The sequence below is a fragment of the Stegodyphus dumicola genome, chromosome 8, assembly GCF_044657685.1.
Source record: "Stegodyphus dumicola isolate Sdum_Otavi_A_Nest chromosome 8, ASM4465768v1".
NCBI lineage: Eukaryota > Metazoa > Arthropoda > Arachnida > Araneae > Eresidae > Stegodyphus > Stegodyphus dumicola.
In genome coordinates, this window is record NC_140775.1 from 5,139,003 (window position 1) to 5,162,692 (window position 23,690).

The 23,690-nt window shown below is 35.2% G+C and overlaps 1 protein-coding gene and 1 non-coding gene across 2 annotated transcripts in view; both read right to left on the reverse strand.

The window, feature by feature from the left end:
- Nucleotides 1-23,690, reverse strand: part of dachs (unconventional myosin-IXb-like dachs) — a 215,216-nt gene that overhangs the window by 173,972 nt on the left and 17,554 nt on the right. The gene's annotated exons all lie outside the window — the stretch shown is intronic.
- Nucleotides 20,487-20,558, reverse strand: TRNAM-CAU (transfer RNA methionine (anticodon CAU)). Its single transcript has one exon. It is a non-coding gene; the product is annotated as a tRNA-Met (tRNA).

Here is a 23,690-nt window from a genome sequence, read left to right on the forward strand (position 1 = left end):
ATGCGTTTTACACTGAACATTAAAAAATTTAATTTAACAAATTTTAAAATAACAAATAAAATACGCTACTCTTAACATAAAGTTCCTTTTTTTTTTTAATTTGCAGGGATTGTTTTTTTTTTAATGCCTGTTTATTTTTAATCATTTCTTTATCTGAGATTTAATTAAAAGAACTCTACTACTGCTTCTAAGATAACTATAATAACAGCTATTTAAAATTAATCAAAAAGCAACCTTAAATTGGCATAGTTTTCAAAATTTCTGCTAATCTGAGTTTCAGCCTAATTGTAAATTTTACATTGGTATATTTCCCGATTCAATATAATAAAATATATATTTTTTAATAATTTTGTAACTTAGGCTTACATCAATATTACATTTAAATAAATACATGTAAGATTGTTATTTTAATTTAGACAAAACAACTTTACTCACAGTACCCAATAAAAATTATTTAATTTTTCAAAAGTGGGGGTTAAGGAGGCAGGTCTTCTTATGTCAATTACTTTAATTTTATATTATTATATTTTATCTAGAATGCTAAGCTAGCACAACATCGAATCAATAATAACACAGGATACAATAAAAATAACTTTAACAATAACTTAACAAAATTAGTTCTCATTTGAAATATGCTTTACGCTATTAACTTCTAAAATGTCATCTACAAATACTTCAAATCAAAACATATTATATATGCTTTCTTGTACAGTCACAATGCAACTACCTCTGCAAAATAAACGAATTGCTTCTCTGTTAACTTCAGGATAATGTTTCTCCAGTTTATTAATTAAAGAGCCAATTACATGCTTCCCTTTATAGTAACCTGTACCATGAACTGCACAAAATATATTTTCGAACTCGTAAACTGTATTCATCTATGAATGGGAAGGTGTAGTCAAACCTCTAATCTATTAATAAGTCCAATATTTTAATTAAGAATGAATAATTTAATCCATTCTGAATTAAAATATTTTTAGATATTGTTCCCAATGATGGGTCTTTGTTTCGCACACGCTAGGCAATATAACCTGCAACATATGTTAATCCTTCTTTTTCGGCGGTCGAAAATTGTCTGGCGGAATTCAATTCTAATTCCCAAGATATATAGGAGAAGGTTCCATAGGAAAAAGTGGAAGCCATAAGAAAAAGCGGTTTCTCAATAATTTGAAGCAGTGCGCTAAATCTGCAAAAACCCATATTTTTTTTCGTTTGCAATACTGTATTTGGAAACTGAAAACTATTAATCGAAATCTGTAACTCTTTCCACAAAGTACTAGATCATCCTAAATCAGACACTATTGCTTTCCCTTCTACTCCAGATGATTGTGTTTGCGTGTGTGATTATGGCAAAGCCTCGAGGGCTATCTGCCTAAGGGGAGGGATGCCCTCGTGGAGGACTTTCTAAGGGAAACTGGCTCGTATACACGTTACACATGGGGAAAACCACGAAAACGCCCATGCAGCCAGCCCGTTCGCGGGATTTGAACCTCGGACCGAACTACCAGTGTTCAGCGACTTTTCCGCCCGGCCGCTGGTGGGCCCAGATGATTGAATATGTCTTTTTCATTCGAGTGTTAAAATCAAAAAATATTGGTTGTTTCCACTGCGAAATGAGACCTCTGATTAAACCAAACTGCACTTTTTGAAAAGGAACGAGAATTTGGTCCAGTTTAGAGTCATAGCTAAGTTTAGAATCTATATGCATTTCGTCGAAACCGAGAACGCATATTTTTTCTACAGAGTTTAAATATTCGCATCGTTCCTTCATTACAGGAAGAACATCACTCTGAATTCTTGAACTACATGAAAATTTAGCGCACCATCTCCTTAATATGTTAGTGCTAGGTAAAGGAACTCCTATTTTTTCTTACCAAAAACGTTCCTTATAGATGACAGAGCTCTTATGACAATGCAACGTGAAATATCTTCACTAGTCCACCTGATTTTTTCCTTCTTTTCTAGCAATGCGTTAATCTGCGTCTTTGTAAAAATATGCTTTAGACCGTTTTTCCTAATTCTCCGATCCGTGCTATTTTTTCCTAAATTTCGCTGTTTGGGATTTTAATTTCTAAATTTCCGATACAAATTTCTTTCTAGATGTCGTCCACCTTCTTTGTCGCTGAGCAAACATTCTAAAATTTTTCTTTTCTCTATTTTTCAATATTTTATTACAATTTTCTAAGGATATTATTTTGTTCTTCAAATTATCAATACATTCTTGTTTATCTTTACACTTAGGGCATTCAGGGATATTGTCACTTAGGGCGTTGTCACTTGTGAATTTTATTTTAAAATCATTGACATTTGATTTATTATTGTCAGCTTCAATTTCGTTCTCAGCTTCAAAATAAATTTTCTTTGGTATTAATTCATGTAGTTTTTCAAAACCACTCTGCATTACTTTTCTTTTCAAATTTCTCCGATTTCTTGGTGTTGTTTCGTTTATTGCATACGATAAATTTACTTTCGGCACAGTATTGCATTTCAACAGTTTCTTTTGCTGCAATCCAAGCAAGCGATTTCTTATGTCATCTACATAATCACTGCACAGAAAATGTTCGCCATAAATTCTTGCGTTTTTCACATTAATAGAATCCTGTCTTCGACATTCATGTATCCATTCTTTCGTCAAAAGCAATTTGTCCTTTGGGAAAGCATGAAATACAATATCTCTTTCTTTCGTATTTCTATAAGCGTTACGGCACGTTGCTACAGCACAAGAAGCCATATTACATAAAGGATACTTTAAATATAGAATTTAAAAGGAAAGCTGACTAAAACTATATCTATATATATACAAATTATTAAATATTTGCATTATTAGAAAACAAATATGTATGATTAAAATTAATTTGGGATATGCGACCTCCAGAAAATAGTTTCGCAAGTGAATGAAAGTACAGTTTTAAACGCGCGAAATCAGAGCAGGTGCAACACAGACACGTCAGATTACTTCCAATTCATCCCCTCCATGAGGCTCGCGTCGGCGAGGAGTCGAACAAAGAAATGACCTAGCCCTTCTATTTATCCCTGGGATCAGGCGACCTAATCACCAAGTCCTGGTGGTGAAGAATCATCATCCACCACCCTTTAGTTCGGGCGCCAATGTAGAGTCATTACGAAAAATGAGCAATGCCCTCGCCGGAACTCGAACCTGGTCCTCTCGAATATGCGCTAAGTGTGCTACCGTTACACCACGAAAGCGTACACAAAGGAAGAAGAAAAAGGTCTGGCAATGATAAAAAAAAAGTCCGTTCTATAAAAAAATATCCACGGCAAAAATACGTGACACGTACAGATAATGTATGGAAAGATGTTTCGCTGAAAACTGCCGAACTATGTTATAACTGTTTATATTAAAAAGTTATCAAGATAAATGTTGAATGTTTAAGAAGAAAATATTCGACATGATAATGGCGGAAGGAATGCTGAACTATTTCTTTGCAAACTTAAGAAAATATTGTTTTCAGTCAAGAATATCTTATTAAAATTAGCATGAAAATAAATAAAAGAAGAAACAATATCTTATCACTTCATGACATTCTGAAAGTCCAAATTATCAAGAAAGAACATACTTTTTAAACTCCTTAAAAATCAAATAAATAAAATAAAGGGAAAGGAGGTTTACATAAAAGAGATAGATTAAAAAATAATGCTAAATCGAATACTTGGAAGGCAAGTTAAAAATAATTCCGATTCTGACTATAAGGAAGGCAGCATTCAACAAGTTCCATTTCTGTAAATTTTATTGAAAGAACTCAGATAAAAGACTACGATTTAGAAAATTTCCTTGATCCTTACGCACTGATATATTTATGAATTAATTAAATTGAACAATACTTCTTTTACTCTATGTATTTATGAATTAATAAAATTAAACATTGCTTCTCTTATTCTATATACTGCTGAATTAATTAAATTAAACATTGCTTCCCCTTCTCCCTATATTTATAAATTAATTAAATTAAACATTGCCCCCTGTACTCTATATATTTATGAATTAATTAATTTAAATATTGCTTCCCTTACTCTGGGAAGCAGTATGCTTAATATGAATTAATTAAATTTAACATTGCTTCCCTTATCCTGCTTCATTCATTATTCATTGCTTCTCTTACTTTACATATTTATGAAATGCTTAAATTAAGCATTGCTTCCCTTACTCTACATATTTATGAATTAATTAAATTAGACATTGCTTCATTTACTCTATATATTTATGAATAAATTATATTTAACATTGTTTTCTTATTCTATATATTTATGCATCAAATAAATTCAGCATTGCTTCTCTTACTCTACATATTTATGAATTAATTAAATTAAACATTGCTTCTCTTTCTCTAAATATTTTGTAAGTCCGTTTCGGGTAAATTGGAATTCCTTACTGCGCATCAGATATACCTATCATCCACTATAACACCACCTGCTAAAGATGATTATATTGGAGGGGGGAGCGAAGGCTACAGTTAAATAAATCTGAACACCCTTACTGAAGAAAGTGTTCAGCAACTCAGTTCATATGGTAGTTAATGGAGGATTTTTCCATGCAAAAAACAGGGCTTTGAATGCTAAGTAAGGCCGGGACATTTGTTAATATATTATCTTGTGTAGCAGATGAATTTAAATCCATCATTACGGGAATTCTCTCGTCAGGTTTTGGCAAGAACAGAGATAGAAATTAAAGAATTAGGTAAGAGCTCAAGTCAATTCTAACTATGGACAAAGTTATACTAGTTTTTACCCGTAGCAGGCTAGAGTGGGATACGCGCTTTAGCCCCCCTAGCTCGTTAGACTAGGTCTTCAAACGGCAAAGCTAGGCTGTCGTTCACAAATCTTTAGGAAGGTATCGAAAGATCTGCGATATAGATAGGTACTAGTAGTAGGATAGTGCACCAGCGAAGTTCTCAGACAGAATCCAGTCTCCATCGAAACCGATTGATATTATGGTAATTATGAAACAAGTGTTTAGTTCAATTTTTCTGTTCGTCACGTGATACAAAACAGCCAGTCACCACAGGTCACTTTGGGGTTACCACAGAAAGGAAAACCTGGTTTAAAGAAAATGTACATAAAGAAGGAAAGCTCCCACAGACGCAATATAAACCAGTTACTACTGCGCCGCTGTCTCGCGCATATTCACAAAGCCTGCAGACCATTTCTCTACAATGTGCTCTCATTGGATGAAACATCTGCTTGTCGGTCATATTTGGAATGGCGAGTTATCGTCTTGTAGGCGTGGTAATTAATGTCAAACAAACCTTGTAGCCTTTCAGTACAGCGAGGAGAAACAGCTGTTATTTCATTCGATAATTTTTTATTTTATGAATGAAAGCTAAGGAGAATTGTGCAGAATATATTTCAAAAAAATCTACTGATCTTATTAATAGTTTATTTGCATTTAAACTTAACCTGTTGAAAGTACGATAATCGTTTTGCAAGAAAAAGTGTTTACAATCAATTCAATAAACATTTAAGCGCGTCGGATACTTATTCTTTTAACCTAAATTATGAGTAAGTAAAATTAAAATTATATTTTATTCTATTATGCGCTGTTGCTAGTGAAACGCTTTTCGGGATCTTGGATCATAACCTTGCTACTGGTACCTACTACAAAGAGTACAAACCAGTAGATAAAAATAAGAAAAATTAGCGTTAAAACAAAAATAGAGAAAATGAAGGTGTTGAATTTTTAACACCACACCCGAAGGCAAAAAGACTAATAATGACAAAGTCATTCAATAAAGTGAGGATAAACACAAATCCGTCCAGAGCAGAGTTCGTAAAAGTTCACGACCGGGGATAGAACCGACGATATAGAAGTCAGAGAAATTTTTCTATTCTCGTTGCCGTTGAGCTGCGGTTTCGCCGTTGGACTTCGCACACTTTTCGATACAGGAGGCTGATATACAAATAGTATAGATGATGAAGCAAAAGTCGCCAAGTACAAGATTCTGTAACCCTACGTTTCCTGTTTTAACCAATCGGAGCAAACAGTAGAAGAAACTGTTTGTAGGCTTTGTGAATATGCCTGTCTCGCTGAAGCAGACATTCTCGTCGCCAAAGCTCCAGGTATGCAGAAAATTGAGGAATGCGGTACAAATTCAGGGAACTTAAAACATTCGTTCTTTGACAAACCTTTTTGCGATAATTTAAAGTCGGATTTTCGTAGATTTTGTTAGTGAAAATAAATAATCCATTAACCCTTTCCGGCAGCTACCTTTTAAAGTCGGAGTTTTGATTTAAAAAAAAAAAAAAAAAAAAAAAAAAAAAAAAAAAAAAAAAAGGTAGGCAGTCTAATTAGGCCTAGAGGAGTACGCAAGTAAAATTTTGTGAAGATAGCACTTATCGTTTTAATTCTGTGGGTGTGCCCAAAGTGGCACACTGATCGAATAGAACTTCGAAAAGAGTGCTGAAGCGAGCATTATTGTCAATTAACTGACCGATGAGATGCGGAGAAACAAAGACTACAAATTCTCAGTTGCCCTAGATTATCGGTGAGCCCGGTCTGGGCACACCTAGGGTTCGCCGTTTGATTTTAGGCTAGATTTCAAGGTAAAAATTTTATATTAATATAAAATAAGGAGATTAACATACAGCCAAAAAAATAACAGAAATTTCTTTTCAAACAATTCCTTTTATACCCTAAAAAAATCTGGAAGATTTCTTTGAAAAATGAGGGTCTTAAAAAACTAAACATGGCTAAAATATATGGACTGGTTTGTGTTGAGCTGCTATCTACTATAAATAAAGAAGGTTCAGTGTAACCTATAGTAACCTATAAATCCTTTTTCATTCAATTTTTCTGTGTGTACAAAAGGAAATTTTTAGGTGTGTCCAGACTGGACACACTGTGCCGCAAAGGGTGAATTAATCAACTTGCGCGGGTCACTGTTTCAGTTTACATCGATACGGCGGGGAAAAAAATGGTGGGACTTATCTCTTGACGAACACGACCTTCGACCTGCGACATCGGCTCAACAACTATTTCGTGCATGCGCAAAAAGGTATTAAGGCTGGATTTGCTTCGACACCTGATCGACAGCTATTTCTCGCATGTGCACAATGATATTAAACTATAACTGGATGGCTAGCCCTGTTTCCTTCTGCGGTATGATGGAGCCATCCCTGCTTTGGCGAAGCTTTCTTTCTTAACATACATATTCTTTGACTGATTCTGCATAAGATTGCCAACAAAGAACTCTCCGTCAGGTTCTTTAGTTCGACGCTGATTAGGTGAAATTATACAACTTTTTGTGGAAAGGAGGAAAAAGTTGCATGTCCTTCTTTCAATGATAAAGCTTGTAGAAAAATTGTTTGAAACAGTTGTTCGTCTGAAAAAGAAGGATGTCTGATAGCGTCCCAAGAAACACTATGCAGATATAACCTTGTTTCACTCATGGATGTTTATGAACTTGTTCTTTCAAGGACACTAAATGCCTACAGCAAGAACAGGACGAAACTACCACGGCTCAAAGAGAAAACATTTCGAAACCGCTCATTGCCCAAATGTAGCTTGAACCCTCTCATTTGTTTTCAGATTATTCCAACAAAGAGAAGAATGGGAAGGGGGAAAGAATTTTTAAATAGCCTTATGTCTTAAGAAAAGAACTGATGAAGCGTAAGCTAGGTCATCCTCCTCCTTTATCATTCCCGTATATTTATGGCCATTCGAGGAGGTGTTGCTAATGAGGCGTTGAAAGAACAAGCTCGAGTGGAAGGAAGCAAAAAACACATACAAGCCCGCAGTTTTGCGCACAAATCAACGATTCAGACAATTTACGATATGCGTTTAACCTTTAAATTCATTCCTCTTGTACCTACCGAAAATGCTAAACAGGTGTAAAAAGTATGCAGAACAATAACATTGCGCAAGATTGCCAGAGCGTGCTTAGTATCATGAAACTGTTTTTTTTTTTTTTTTTTTTTCCCCGTTATTCTTTTTGTTCCTGTCCGAATTTGTAGAAGATTTATTTCGAAAGCAGCGAAGACCGGGCGCGAAACAAAACAATGTTTGGTTGAAGTGAAAGGAAGAGAAAACGAATGGTTTTATTTTTAGCCGCAGTACTTAAAAGTGCAATTTATAACTCTCGTCAATAGATAGTACATAATACTCAATCACTGCACGAAAACGTGTAAATTAAACAGAGTGTAATGAAAAGCAATAAAAGTGTCAGCTGTCATTCATATTGGCATTTCTTGTTCACTCGTTTGCCGATACTTCTGGTTTACGCTTATCGACATCAGAGCTAAGTTTTTTCGCCTGAGGCAAAGAAGCGCCCTATATGCAATCAAATGAACTATTAATTATATACAACACGTCTATATTCAATAATGATACCGTATATTCCGATTCCGGCATATAACGCGCACCTATAATTTCAAATTACATTTATTAATTTTTAGGTACATTCGTCGTGTAACACGCATCCTTTCCTTTACGAAGTAACCCTAAAGATACGTGTGTCGGCAAAGAGGGTGGATTGTATTCAACGCAGATGTCCAAAAGAATGCTGTTGTAGAGCACTCCCAACCTGAATGAATTCTTGGAATTAGGAGTCAGGTGTTTTCTCTTTCTGTAAACCACTTAAACCCATGATTTTGAAGTGAATATCGAAGGCTTCAATAAATTGCAATTGATTTAGTGTTCCTTTCAGTCCTAAATATGAGTCCTGGGATAAATATGGGTTTATAAGAAACAACACAGATCTGGTTTCAAATGCAAAGTCATTCAGTTTGCGGGGGGGGATGGAAATTGTGCCGCTGCAAGGATGTTTGGTGATGGTGACCAGATGATGATTATTTATTTATGGATCGGAGTAACAATGATGGTGAAATGAAACAGAATTCGATGATGTGCCTGAAAATATAACGGAAGACGAATAGGATGAATTTTTCATGTTATCCGGAAATGAATATTCTTAAGTTCGTAAGGTATGCCATTTCTTATAAACAGCTTTTAGGTGCACGTAAAAAATCTAACTTTAGAATGCTGATTTTTTCCTTATTTTTTAAGCTATCATTTTTATATCCAGCGTATTAAGCGCAACCGTAAATTTTGATCTTATTTTGTGTGTGTGTGTGTGTGTGTTAGATGTACGAATTATAGACCGGAACTGTAAAAATCATACCATAAGTCTTAAAGTATTTTTAATAATAACTTTATGTATTTAAAAAATCAGTATCTATAATAATTTAGAATTTTGAAATTAAAACATTAAAAATTACTTTTATCATAAATAGCAAATAACAGTATATTTCTGATGTCATATCCGAAGGATTATATGGATATTTAAATTCTCATTTTCATTCATTTCTGCTCATTTTTAAAATACTCAGATTTCAATGACATTAGTTTTTCTTTGGTCAGAAACTGCCCATCGAAAGTTGTCTCATTTATTTTTTGATATCTCTATGTTAGATGTAAAATTAAAATATCTCTCATTTCCTTCATTTTTAATGCAAAAAAAAAATATATTTGTGATAAAATTAGTTCTTTTATCGATTGATTAATGACAATCTGTCTTATAAACATTTTGTTTTCACTTCTTTTCATATTCTGTCGACATATATACCTTTAATGTTGAATTTTCCTATTTCACACGAATATATTCTTTCATTTTTTTTCGTAAAGAAAGAGATATTCCTTCTATACTGTTTCTTTGTTAAACTAAATATGCAAAACATACAAGGACTATTTGTCTAAGGAGAGGGATTCCTTCGTGGACGACTTGACAGCGGAAACTGGCTCGTATTTACATTACACGTGGGAGAAACCACGAATTGTTTCATGCAGCCAACCCATTTGTTGGGATTCGATATTAGGTCAACCCCTCTATTATGCGTGGAATTTTTGTGCGCAAGTACTGAAGAATATAATTACATTTTTATTGCTTTAAGTCTGTTACTTCAAAATGGTGTTTCCCGGTACGCTTCAAAACTGAAAGTAACTAATCATAATTTATTTTTAAACGCATTTCTAAAACTTATCTGTCCGCCAGGGGCCGAATGGTAAAATCGTTGAACACTGGCATTTCGGTCCGAGGTTTGAATACCGCGAACGGGTTGACTGCATGGGCATTTTTTTGTGGTTTTTTTCCATGAATAACGTGTATACGAGACAGTTTCCCTTAGGAAGTCCTCCACGAAGGCATCTCTCCCCTTAGGCTGTTAGCTCTCGAGGCTTTGCCTAATCATGTAAAACCAAACCAAACCTAAAACTTAGCAGATAATCTGGCGCCCCTCTTAGCCTTAATGTAACTTTTTATTAACTTCTTTCTTTATTTTTTTCATTAACTTCCCTTTTTTAAACATATGTTATGATTTAGGCTTGCACATATTCGTGTTACCACCCTCTTTGCTAGAGCCACTTTCTGGCATTTTAGTTGATGTTCTGTGAAGGCCCCTTACAAAGTGGCCAAACTTCCTATCAGTAAGTGCAGCAAAGTGGAATTCAGGAAAGTTCGAGAATTTTCCAAAACACACAAATCCATATGCATATCATTTTGAAATTTGTGAAGCAGGCTTCAGATGAAAAGAAACATCTGATTCTAAACAATCATTTCATTCAATGACAGTAGCCTTCAGCATGCGATGGTGCGTCGAAGACAACGCGAAGTCTTGCGGCATCTTTGTTTCTGGATTGACAGCTTCATGCTGATGCTGTAAAAAGTATTCTTTTTCAGTTTTTAAATAACGCGATTCTTCCGCAGTACCGTCTTTTAAATGGTGATCTGTCACGGCTTGGTAATGCTCCAGCAACTCTCTCATCTTTTCTTTCTGCTATCCCAAAACCACACCGTAATTTTGCATGCTCGTTCTACAGCAAGTAAGCCGTTTAGCTGAAGTTTTACGATCCTCGGAATTTTCTAAAGGTAACGTCGTCTTCTAAGCTGCGACAGATGTCATCAGATTTACTAAAAATTCTCAAATTTGCAGCTGCCATAAATTTCTTATCAATTCAACTTAAATAAATTTCTTATTAGTCGAATCAACAATTATTTTAAACTTCTAGCAATTTTTTTTTTTATTATTTTGAAATTGCATCAAATTTATCCAAAAAAAAAAAAAAATTACTGCGTGTTTCTGACGCATTACGGGGAGTCGGAAAACCCCTATACCGACAATGTTAAATTGCCCATTTTCGATGTACCTGTTCTCAAAATCTACTGTAAATACAAGCTTGAAATTTTTCGCCTAATTAAAGTACACCTATATCATTATACTAAAATGAGATTTTGGAACATTTTGAATTTTAGAGTAATTTATAGAATATTGTGTTAGGCATAGTAAAATTTAGCAATTTTCTCACAAAGAAAAATGTATGATTTTTTTTTTCCCTTGGTTTATCACAAAAAGCTAATTTTAGTAAATATTAGGAAACATAATAAATAAGCCATAAAAATTTTACATACCTGTGAGCAGTAGTTCCTGAGAAAAGGTACATCGAGTATAAAAAAAATCACGCTTGGAGGAAAACACGTCTTTATGTAAAAACCGTCATTTATCAAAGCATTCGATGATAAATTAAAACTAGATTTTTTACAGTTCTAATTTCCATACAGATTATAGTATGGTATTTTTAGAAAGCTAAAAGTGTAGAGAATTTGATAGTGCAAAAATTCCAAATCACCATTTTTTGAAGATTTTTGGCTTCCAGTACTCCTTTACGTGCGTTTTCTGTTCCGACTACAGATTACTCCAATTTAGTTTCTACCGCTACTAACGACTCAGAAATCCAGCAGACTTTTCTCGTAAAGCATCCACAAATGTGCATCCATCCATTCACTCGAAGATTTTCTTTACGAAATTGTTTGATAAAATCAGTACAATATTTTTTATTATGTTTTTGAATAACTTTGTTAAGTTTCTTCACTGACATGAAATGAAATAAAATAATTACGTTTGGGCATTGATCAATTTAAGTTTACTAATAACTCTATAAAAGGAAATGAAATATATTAATTCCTTTATCTAGGGCATAGAGCAGTTTTACTTTACTATATTACATACATGGACACCCCTCACCTATAATATACAGAGTGAATCTGAAAAAGTGGACAACACTTTACGGGGTGATAGAACACAACTATACTAGCAATATTCGTCATAGAATGTTTGGGCGCAACGCAAACGGCGAGCCGCCGCTAGCTGGCATTGTAAATGGTACAAAAAGGGTCGCTCCTGATAAAAAGGTACAAAAGGGACCCAACGGCATTTTCTACCGTGGATTGCCGAGAGGATGGCTGGCATTAAGAGCCTCGAAATTTTCAGGGCGACAGATTGCTAGATATTGGCCACCGAGATCACCGGATCTCTCGTGTTCGGACTTTTCCATGTGGGGCCATTTGAAAAGCCTAATATACGAATGCCCCGTTGAAACCACTATGGATCTAGACGCCAGGATCGCCGTTGTTGCCGGCGATACTCAGGAAATGCCTGATGTCTTCGCAAATGTGCGTCAGTCACTAACTTGCAGATGTGAAGCCTGCATTACAGCTGGCCGAAGATCTTTCGAGCAATTTCTTCCAGAATGTACATCAAATACATTCCTGTTAATAAATGTTTTCTGAAGTATCTCTCTCTCAGGGACAGGAAAAGTGGACGGAGCACCAGAATTTCGCCTATAGATTGCGTTCTGTCGCAATACTGTTCTGGAAACAACATCCATCATAGCACATACTGCGGTTCTCCTCGGGATCCAGCTTGGCAAAAAATCCACTGCATAACGTGCAGCGTAATCGTTATTTTCGCAATCTTTGATCGTAGTCATACACTTCCGGTTAAATAAGTGTTTTAAATGACGAAATTATTTATGTTTTGGCAATGCCAAATTTAAAAGTAACGATAATAATTTTTGATAAATACTGAAATCTAACTTTTAATACTGTCTCCCATTTGGGAAAGTTTTATACTTATTATGAAGAAATAAAATGACAAGAAATTTGACTCCCGTACGACAGAAATTGACCTGGATATTTAATTTCAAAATTTGCAATTTTTGAGGTCATTTTTGACTTGCCTCGAGGGATCGATTATTCATATTAGAAAAATTCGAGGAAATAAGTTTAAATGCAGGGCAGCAAAAATGTGTATAATTTAATAGCCGTACAAGAAAGTAGTAGGAGTAGTAACGGAGGATGTGGAGTACAAGAAAGTCAAGGTGTCCACATCAGATTTTTTCCAGTCGTGTTCGTGAAACGCTGGCAAAAAATACTCGTAATCACAGTTCTTAAAAATTTCGGCCCAACAGCGGTCCAGCGTTAAAATCGCCAAAAACCGGTCGTTCGACATGGATTCAAATCTTGGCGAAATGTTATTTGCCTTTCTGAAATTCGAAGCATTCTTGCGGGAAAATTGTCGAAGCGTTTAAAGAGATCTTTTTAAATGTTCGTGAACCAAACAAATCACCGATTTTCCGCTCGGAAACGTGATTCTGAGAAACTGGAAACGTTCACCATAAGAAACGAAGCGGCCGAAAACAGCTCTCTTTCCAGTTCGGACGAAATAAACGGAAGTTAATTTTAAAATACTGCAATCCTCAATAAACAGTGTGAGAAAGATAACATCGCAACTAAAGTAAATGCATTGCGAAGTCCTGCTCAATCATAAAAATCCGTCGTGCTCGGCTAAAACTCATTTCCATCTTGTACCCAACAAAACGCTTATAAAGCACCATAAAGCATTGAAGCATAAGGTTTAGAAAGCATTATAAACTTTTTGTTGGGGTATTGTTAACCTCCGTTAATAATTATTATTACCTTTGTTAGATATTATAAAGCATTTGTTGTCATTTATAAAGCAACAAAAAGTTTTAACAGCATCAAGAGCAATGGAAATTTCAAGCGACATAATTATTCGTAACAGAATAGGTTGGTTGATTTATTTTAGTTGATTATGGCAAAGTACACTGGGGTTATCTACCTAAGGGGAGGAATGCCTTCGTGGAGCATTTTCTAAGGGAAACTTGCTCGTATACACGTTACACATGGGGGAAAACCACGAAAACGCCTCTCTGCTCGACCTCTAGTAGTATAGCAATAGAATAGAAGTATTATCCATTGAAACAATTTGCCATTAATATCCATTTTGGAATTTCCACCCTTTTCAAAGTTTAATGTACGCGACATCTGGATCCCCCTGTATACTAAATGTGTTTATAAATTTAAATTTTATGTTACTTACTAAATATTTATCATTTACATATTTACAAATGCATAAATTATAAATTATTATTATATTTTACAGTTAATGCCTTTTATAAACGTATCTGGCAACAGAGCTATTTCTTATGAGGAATGAAGGCTATATGATTCAGCGGGAAATGTTTTTTGGTGCTGGAATTACTTCCGCAAGTACCTTCTTCTAATGAATGGCTGGAAAATCGTCTGATACTGATCGCCCCAGTTTCGCAGAAGTGATCTACCCCTCCCATTCATCTTGCAATTTGTGACCCGAAGTGACCACCTTCGGATGTTCCGTTTCCGGCGTGGGCGGTGGGAGTGACCAAGGGTAAGTCAGGGCCGACAGGAAGGAAGTTTCGGATTTCAGGAGGCCCGATAACGAAAATAAAGCTTCCGAGATGAGTTAGAATTTCCCAAATTTGAACGTCTGCTTTTCCGTAATTCCCGTACACTACTCTTATGTCTGGGAAAGAATCCGAGGAACATTCCTAGTAAAACACCCATTCACAGACACTTTTATCCACAGCATTTCCTTAGCCCGGAAAAAACAGAAGCGTTTCAACAAATTGTTTTTTTGTTGAAACGTTTTTTCAGGAGGGGAAAGCAAAATTCGCCAGAGGCTACAGGATACGTCATGAAAATTCGCAAATTTTCCCGGCACCGAAAATTTAGATTTACACCGAAAATTGCGTGGCCGAGAATAAACGTTATTATTTCTGGAGGGGTGTATACGAGAATCAAAGCGATAACACAAACAACTAGCATGTAACTAAGCAACCATTATATTATGCAATTTTTAATCGAAATTAACAACAAAGCAGTCAAATTGTGGAAAATGTTATTCAATACGTTGATTTAGATGAAGATTACTATTTCAATACACGGCGGTTTAGGTACTTTAGAACGGTATATACACAGAATTTCTTAATAAAGTTTAAATTTAAAAAAATCTTATGTGGGTACCATACGACTTGTTCGACCTGTTAAATTATGCACATTTTTCACATTTCATTTAAACTTATTTTCTCGAATTATTCTAATGTGAATAATGGATCCTTCGAGGCAAGTTGAAAATGACATCAAAAATTGCAAATTTTTTAAATTCAATATCCCAGTCAGTTTTTGTCGTACGAGGACCGAATTTCTTATAATTTTATTTTAAATTAGACTTTGTCAAATATGAGTATAGGAGCAGGGAGACAGCCTTAAAAGTTAGATTTAGTTATTTATAGAAAATTATTATTATTATTTTTTTAAATTTCGCATTACCAAAACATGAAAAAATTATTATTATTATTTTTTTAAATTTCGCATTACCAAAACATGAAAAAATTATTATTATTATTTTTTTAAATTTCGCATTACCAAAACATGAAAAAATTATTATTATTATTTTTTTAAATTTCGCATTACCAAAACATGAAAAAATTATTATTATTTTTTTTTAAATTTCGCATTACCAAAACATGAAAAAATTATTATTATTATTATTTTAAATTTCGCATTACCAAAACATGAAAAAATTATTATTATTATTTTTTTAAATTTCGCATTACCAAAACATGAAAAAATTATTATTATTATTTTTTTAAATTTCGCATTACCAAAACATGAAAAAATTATTATTATTATTTTTTTAAATTTCGCATTACCAAAACATGAAAAAATTATTATTATTATTTTTTTAAATTTCGCATTACCAAAACATGAAAAAATTATTATTATTATTATTTTAAATTTCGCATTACCAAAACATGAAAAAATTATTATTATTATTATTTTAAATTTCGCATTACCAAAACATGAAAAAATTATTGTTATTATTTTTTTAAATTTCGCATTACCAAAACATGAAAAAATTATTGTTATTATTTTTTTAAATTTCGCATTACCAAAACATGAAAAAATTATTGTTATTATTTTTTTAAATTTCGCATTACCAAAACATGAAAAAAATATTATTATTATTTTTTTAAATTTCGCATTACCAAAACATGAAAAAATTATTGTTATTATTTTTTTAAATTTCGCATTACCAAAACATGAAAAAATTATTGTTATTATTTTTTTAAATTTCGCATTACCAAAACATGAAAAAATTATTATTATTATTTTTTTAAATTTCGCATTACCAAAACATGAAAATTCGTCATTTAAAACACTTTTTTAAGTGTATGACTGCGACCAACGACTACGAAAATAAACGTTAGGTAAGAACATGAACCGGGTAAGAAAATGGGTACATTTTATATATTTATATCAGCAAAGACATAATAAGAAATTTAGAACCAATTTTGCACAAAGGCCCAAAATTGAAATTCATAAGTAATAGAAGTTATTTTTACTATGCATTATTTTTCGATTTAAACAAAAATGGGGGAAATAACAGTTAAAAATGCTAATTTTTCTTCCTCGTACGGAGAAAAATTTTATGAATCCTATTTTAACGAAAATGTCCATTTTATCCGTACCAGAATCTTGACTATATTTTTTACGTGATGTCTGTACGTATGGACGGAATAAAGGATTGTTTTTTTCCCCAAAATAGATTGTAAAACATTTAAAATAGATTCAAAATGGAATTTTGTGTGACGACTGTACGTACCTACGCATTCATCTCGCATAACTCAAAAATGATTAGCCGCGGAATATTGAAATTCTATATATTTGCTATAACATCTAGTTGTGCACCTCCCTTTTTCATTCGATCCGTACAAAGAAGTCGCGTGATATCCACATCAGATTTGTTTTTATGCCATACTGCGCGCAGAACTTATTACAATATTATGCAAATGAAAAAAGGGGTATTTATTTCATTTAACATGTTTCAATGTTTAGAATATTATAAAAGTATCAAATACATTAAGGATGTCAAAAGAAGCATACAAATTTCACTCTCCTAAACCTGTTATAAAAATACGAAGCTTCAAAATGTGTTGAGGAGGATTTAGTTTGGCTTGTTTGACTATGGGAATGCAGAGGGTTATCTGCCTAGGGAGAGGGATGTCTTCGTGGAGGACTTTCTAACGGAAATTGGCTTGTACACACCGCGTAAAGGAGAGAGAAAATACCTTACAACTCCAAGACTCCGTTCCAAGTTACGGGAAGGTAATGTAGAAGCTTTGGTTTTGTGTGCAACGACCAGTAAAGTATACAAGCTACTATTACACATCCGGCAATGAATGTTTCTTGCGCGCAAGCGTCCCCGCTTTTCAACTTGTGCGCATGGGCCGCTGAACCATTTCTTGGTAATATTCCCGTTTATACAGATTTCGCGCATCGATTAGAAATACGAAAGTTTATACTACTCAGATTTCGTCTAAAACGGAACGATAAAAACACGAGTTTAGCAACAAATGGAAGAAAGCTCTCTCTCTTAATATCGTCATTTAATTATATTTTATTCAATGCAAAAAACTGTTTCAGAGCGGAAATCCAAAAGAATATACTATAATAAGTAGCATTACTACAAAGAGCGGGAAAGTATTGCTGTGAGCATACATCAACAAATTCTAGAATTTCATTCACTTTCAAAAAATAATTTCGATTTTACATTGTTTACAGAACGAGTTCTGTTATATTACTTTATATTTAAACAGAACGTTCAGAGCACGCTTAAGTATATTTCAAACAAATAAAATAAATGTGTAATCGTAAACAAATTTGTAATCTTTAGATTTAATTTGAAACATCTTAATGCATTTTGATTTAAATTATTTACCTTTCCTGTTTCCGAGGTAACCTCGTTAAAAGCTCCGAATCAATGAATGGCGTTCGCATTTCTGAATGAAAATGAGTGACGTCAGTTCTTTCCTCAAAAAAAAAAAAAAAAAAAAAAAAAAAAAAAAACACTGATACGAACATGCAAAAGCTGCCTTTGGAGATTTTCTTCAAATCTCTCGCTAACCCAAGGGAGCGTTGGCCCGGAAGAGCTGGTATCATTTTTCAGGTTACTAACACCAAACATTATCGCCCTGTATTATACTTAAAGAAATTAAATAATGAAGTATCTGCATGAATGTATGCATGCTTCTGGGCAGTGTGAGAAAACCACGGTACCTAGAGTCATCACATTTTGAACAACGTATTCCTCCACCGCAACATGAGCACCTGGAAGCCCGAATTTGGAATTTTTTTTATCGTCTGTTTCATATGTTGGAAAACTTTAACGAATTTTTCATTTAAAATACTTAGCAATTTCAAATCAGCAGTGGCAACACTGAAGGGAATAAAACACTTTTATCTAGAGTGCGCGAGACTGTCTATCGAAAATTCTAAAGGTGTGCTGTTTTTAAAGATTTTTAGTCCAAAGTGGCGTTAGTCCAAATGCTCTCCAAACGTGCATGGGTATCTAAAGGACAAAAAAAAAAAAAAAAAAAAAAAAAAAAAACTCCCGTTTGGGCACTATATATAATGTGAAAGCTTATTTATTTATTAGTCCAAAGGGGCTTTGTCCCTGAACGACTATTGTTTTCGTTTTGCGACTTTGCGTCGAACCACTATAAATGTCCGTTTCACTTTTCAAATTCTTGTCTCCGAATGTAAAGAGTCCTGCATTATATTAGAAGAAATTAAATAATGAAGATTCTGCATAAATATATGTGTATGTTTCTCATGATAAAACAACGGTACCTAAAGCCATCCAATTTTCAATAACGTGATCCTACTGCGAATATGGTCATCTGAAAGCCCAAATTTGAAATTTTGAATTTGTTTTATGATCGATTTCATATTTTGTAAAACATGAACGATTTTTTTTTTTATTAACAAACTCAACGATTTAAAAGTGAGCGGGGGGAAAGACCTTTTTATCTCCAGTGTACGAGACTGACTGTGTATCGGAAATTCTAAAGCTATGGTCAATTTAAAATTATTTTGCGATATTGCTGTTGAACTGAATTTTATGGTTTAAGTGAGAAGAACATGATATATAATAAATAAAGGTAACACACAAAATGTTAAAAAAAAAAACGCCCCTTTGGACGTAATTTAAAATCTGAAACCTTTCAGATTTTTTAAAAAAATATTTTTAATTATTAATTCGTGAAAAATGTGAGTTTTCGCCTGATTGCATAAAGCGATTTGTTGGCAAGAATTCAAGTTTTTAGAGGCTGAAGACGCACTTCAGAGAGTAACCGATCGTACAGCCTAGTAAATTAATATATAAAAATAAATTTATCTCTACGGCACTTGTTATAGTTTATGAAATCTATTAAAACCGAAGTGGTCTCCGAGCGCTCACCAAACGGCAAGTAACTTTACAGGATTGGCAAAAGGTGGGGCTCATTTTTATGCATGAGTTTGTTTGTCATTTAAGAAATTGGCTCTGCCTCCCCCCCCGGTCTGATGCATCACCGAAGGCTCCTAGGCCGAACTCTTTTAAGACTTCTTGGAATGCCGCAGCTCTCTCTTTCCGTCCTTATTCATCATCCTGAGCTCTCTCATTCTGAAGTAAAAATTTCCGACTTTGTGGGACAACATCCGTGACCGCGCAACTCAACGAGCTTTTAATGACGCCGAGAAGGGAGTCCTGGCTATGATGGAGTGTTCTATTAACCCTCCAATTAAAATGGGGCCCCTTGCCCTTCGGGGTCCCACCGATCGGCTACCTAGGCATCTTCTTCGGATTCCATCCCTGGAGGCATGGGCCATCAGCTACTAAATGGAAAGACCCCATCCCCCTCCCTTATCTTCAGTTCCAGAGGGCTGTTCATGGGTCGTTCGCTTTGCAGAAGACGTAATCGATGAGATTAGAAAGCGAACGAGGCAATATCTGAGTATCGCTGTTGTTGTCGTCTGCGCAAAGGCGATGGAAGTGCAACATTCATTCTCTGGTTAGCAAACTTTAATGACCGCGTACAAATGGAATTCTAGCATTAAGGAAAATATTCTCGTACAATTACTTTTAAGTTATGCTACTGTATCCAACATTTATCAATTACGCGACATAGTAAGTTTTGCGATGGCGTTAAAGATAAAATATTTCTCATTATTTATTACCATACGCGGGGTTATATCCACTTAATAATTGTTACGAATATTTGCAGCATTATTGTAATTAATATAATTAACTGCATGTAATTAATGTTACTAATTACATGTCTCTGGTTAATTACTTAGAGTATAAAATCCCTACATTAAGTAACTAAAATAAACATTACTAATCATTAATTTTAGTTACACAATATAAGGCGTTAGAAACAGTTCATCGTAATTTACTATGAATATTCAATTATCATGAACTGTATCTAAAACAGTTGTAGAGGCTTTTTCGAAGCAGGACAGATGAAAAATGAGCAATGCCCTCGCCGGAACTCGAACACGGACCTCTCGATTATGCGTCGAGCGTGCTGACCACTACACCACGAAGGCATGCCAAGACGGCGGGAGAAATACCTTATGTACTCCTCCTTTTAAAGACCGACTGGGGTTTTAGGGGACCCAATCGCCAAATTCTGGTGGTGGAGAATCAACATCCACCACCTTTTTTTAGGTCGGACGGCACTGTAGAGACATTAGGCTATTTTGGAAGAAGGAGAGATGAAAAATGAGCAAGGCCTTCGCCGGGATTCGAATCCCGGACCTCTCGAATACGTGCCGAGCGTGCTGACCACTACACTACGAAGGCATGCTAAGAAGGCGGGGGAAATACCTTATACAGTCTATTACTTACCTACAAAAGTACACAATCTATATAAAATATTTCTCGGTATTTACCCTCCAAAGAAATTTTTTCTCTCTATTTTGGTTTCAGTTATAATTTTGTTTAAAGTTAATTTTTTGAAATGCTTTTAAAATATGCATATATATGTATAAAGAATAGTTAATAATTTATGATTAAGTCATGTGAAACTTAATCATAAATTAAGTTTCACATGAGCAGTATTCATGTGAAACTTGACATGTTATAAATTATTTTAACGCTCTTCGAACAACTCTTGAAATACGTAGCTCCGCTAGTGGTCGAGTGGTTAAAACTGCTGAATGCGGGTAGTTTGATTCGGGCTCCAGCCTAAGCAAACGGGTTGCCTGCCTGGTTGGTTTTCGTAGTTTCTCCCATTTGTAACATAAATACGACACATTCTCTGGATGAGGTGACACATTTTTCGCATTCCTAATGCTGGGGCAATCTTGTACCTTGGCGGACAATAATCAACTTGCAAACTTGCAGGAACATGCTGGCACATTTATGCAAATTGGCCGCGCCTGACAGATCACACCTATCTGCTCCTGCTCAGATAGAAAGTTCTCTGCGAATACGACAGATAGTTCTCATGTGCTTGTCTGTATTCAAATAAACTAACCTAGCGCTTCTTAAACATTTTTCATTCATGAGCTCTATTTATCACCGATATTTTTTTCGCTGTTTCATCTATTAAATATAGAATAGAGATTTAAACATGAATATTTTCCCATAAATAATTTATTTCTTTGGTAAAAATATACATATGAAAAGTACACTGACTACCAATAAGTATTTGGACACCTGTGATAGAAAAGAAAAACTAACTTTATTCAAAATCAATAGTTGGTAGAGCCTCCACGAGAGGTAATTACAGCGTGGACCCTTCGCGGCATACTTTCCACAAGTCTTTGTATGACAGCTAGTGGTATTTTCTTCCACTTGGCTTGGAGAAGACATAGAATTTCCTTCACCGATTTTGCACGGGTAGTGCACCCCTGAATTCGGGGATGACACTCGTCCCAGAGGTTCTCGACAGGGTTCAGGTCTGGACTCTGGGCAGGCCAGTCCATTCGATGAACTAACTCCATTGGCACCATACCAAGCCTTGGTTAACGTCGAAACATGACAACTGGCATTGTCATCCTGAAAGTAACAGGGGTCCAACCCGTAAAACTGCCACAACGTAGGAAGCACATTGTCATCCAAAATACTGCAGTAGGCATCGGAGTTGAGCTTACCATGAATGGCGACCATGGGTCCCAGCCCATACCAGGAGAAACACCCCCAGACCATAATTCCACCTCCGCCGAACTTGACTGTTGGCACAATGCATTCTGGCAGGAGACGTTCTCCAGGTAGACGCCAGACCCTGCCATCCGAACGGTAAAGGGTGAACCTTGATTCCTCACTCCAAAGAACCCGTTTCCACTGATATACGGTCCAATTTCGATGTGCTTTGCACCACATTAACCGAGCAGCACGGTTGGACTTTGTGATCAAAGGCTTATGGGCGGCAGCACGACCATGAAAACCAAGCAGACATGCTTCCTTACGGATGGTATTCATTGAAACAATACTCCCGGATGCCTGTCGAAACTCCTCGCGGATGAGGGCTTTTGGTTGGGTGCGGTTCTTCCGAATTTCCCTGGACAGCACTCGTCGGTCTCTATCTCCCAGTTTCGTTGATCTGCCAACTCGGGGCATATTCCGACAATCACCACTCACCTTCCACTTCTTAATCACATAGGCCACTGTCGATTTTGGGTACTTCAGATCGCTAGATATGTCCCTTAAGGATCGGCCATATTTGTGATACCCGATAATTATACCTTTCTCGCAATCAGAGAGCTCCGAACTGCGAGCCATCTTGCATGCGACTAAAGCCGATGCTGTTTCCTACACGATATATACCGGCGGAGTCCGTGACGTACCTTAGGACCGCAGATATCGTCATTTGCATAGGTGTCCAAATACTTATTGGTAGTCAGTGTAGTTTTAATACTTGTTTCAAGTGTACAAAAATGATGAAAGGAAATCTCGTTTTAAAGATAAGAATGTGCTAATTTTCTGCTGCGTAACAAGTTAAATCTTGGGGCAATATTTGACGCTGCTGGACTTAAAACATTTCACCGTTAAATGATATTTGGATTTAATAAATGTTGGAGCTGAAAACGTCGTTTTACGTGTTTTGGGGTGTATGTGGTGTTGAATAGCGGAAGAACATTAAATGCCATTTCAGGAATTGTGGAAAATTCAGCTTTAGCTCCTATTCAAAATTCAGTGAAGGATTTTCGTGCAAACTCAAATTTCAAGTTCTGAATCACTCGATATCTCAAGTAATTCCTTTTGTTTTTATATGGCAAGTGATTTATCTCATTAATGTCAGTTAATGTAATTTCTTTAAATTCATGTACCAGAATTAAATTCTTCGATCCCTGCATCGACTCCATTTGTCACGGCCCGAAATTTAAGAAACGCTGATCTAACCTAACCATTTTCGGTGACCTAACCTAACCACACAGCATTTTTCTGCTTTTACAACTCTAATAACTGCAAACTTTAATAAAAATATTTCTCGCCATTTTAGCTGAAATAGAGATGGATTTAGGTAAATAAAGGATAATTTTATTGCTTAATTTACGAAAAAAATCTGATGCGGCTGTTCTTTATGTCTGTTGAAGGTTTTGTTTCTAGCTTGCTCTGGCGCAGCCCGCAAAAAGGCCACAGGGCGACGTAAAGTCTGCCAGGAGGGTCGGGCTGCGTCCCTCATATCATATCATATCTGATGCGGCTACCACATGACCCCCTTGTACGGCCTG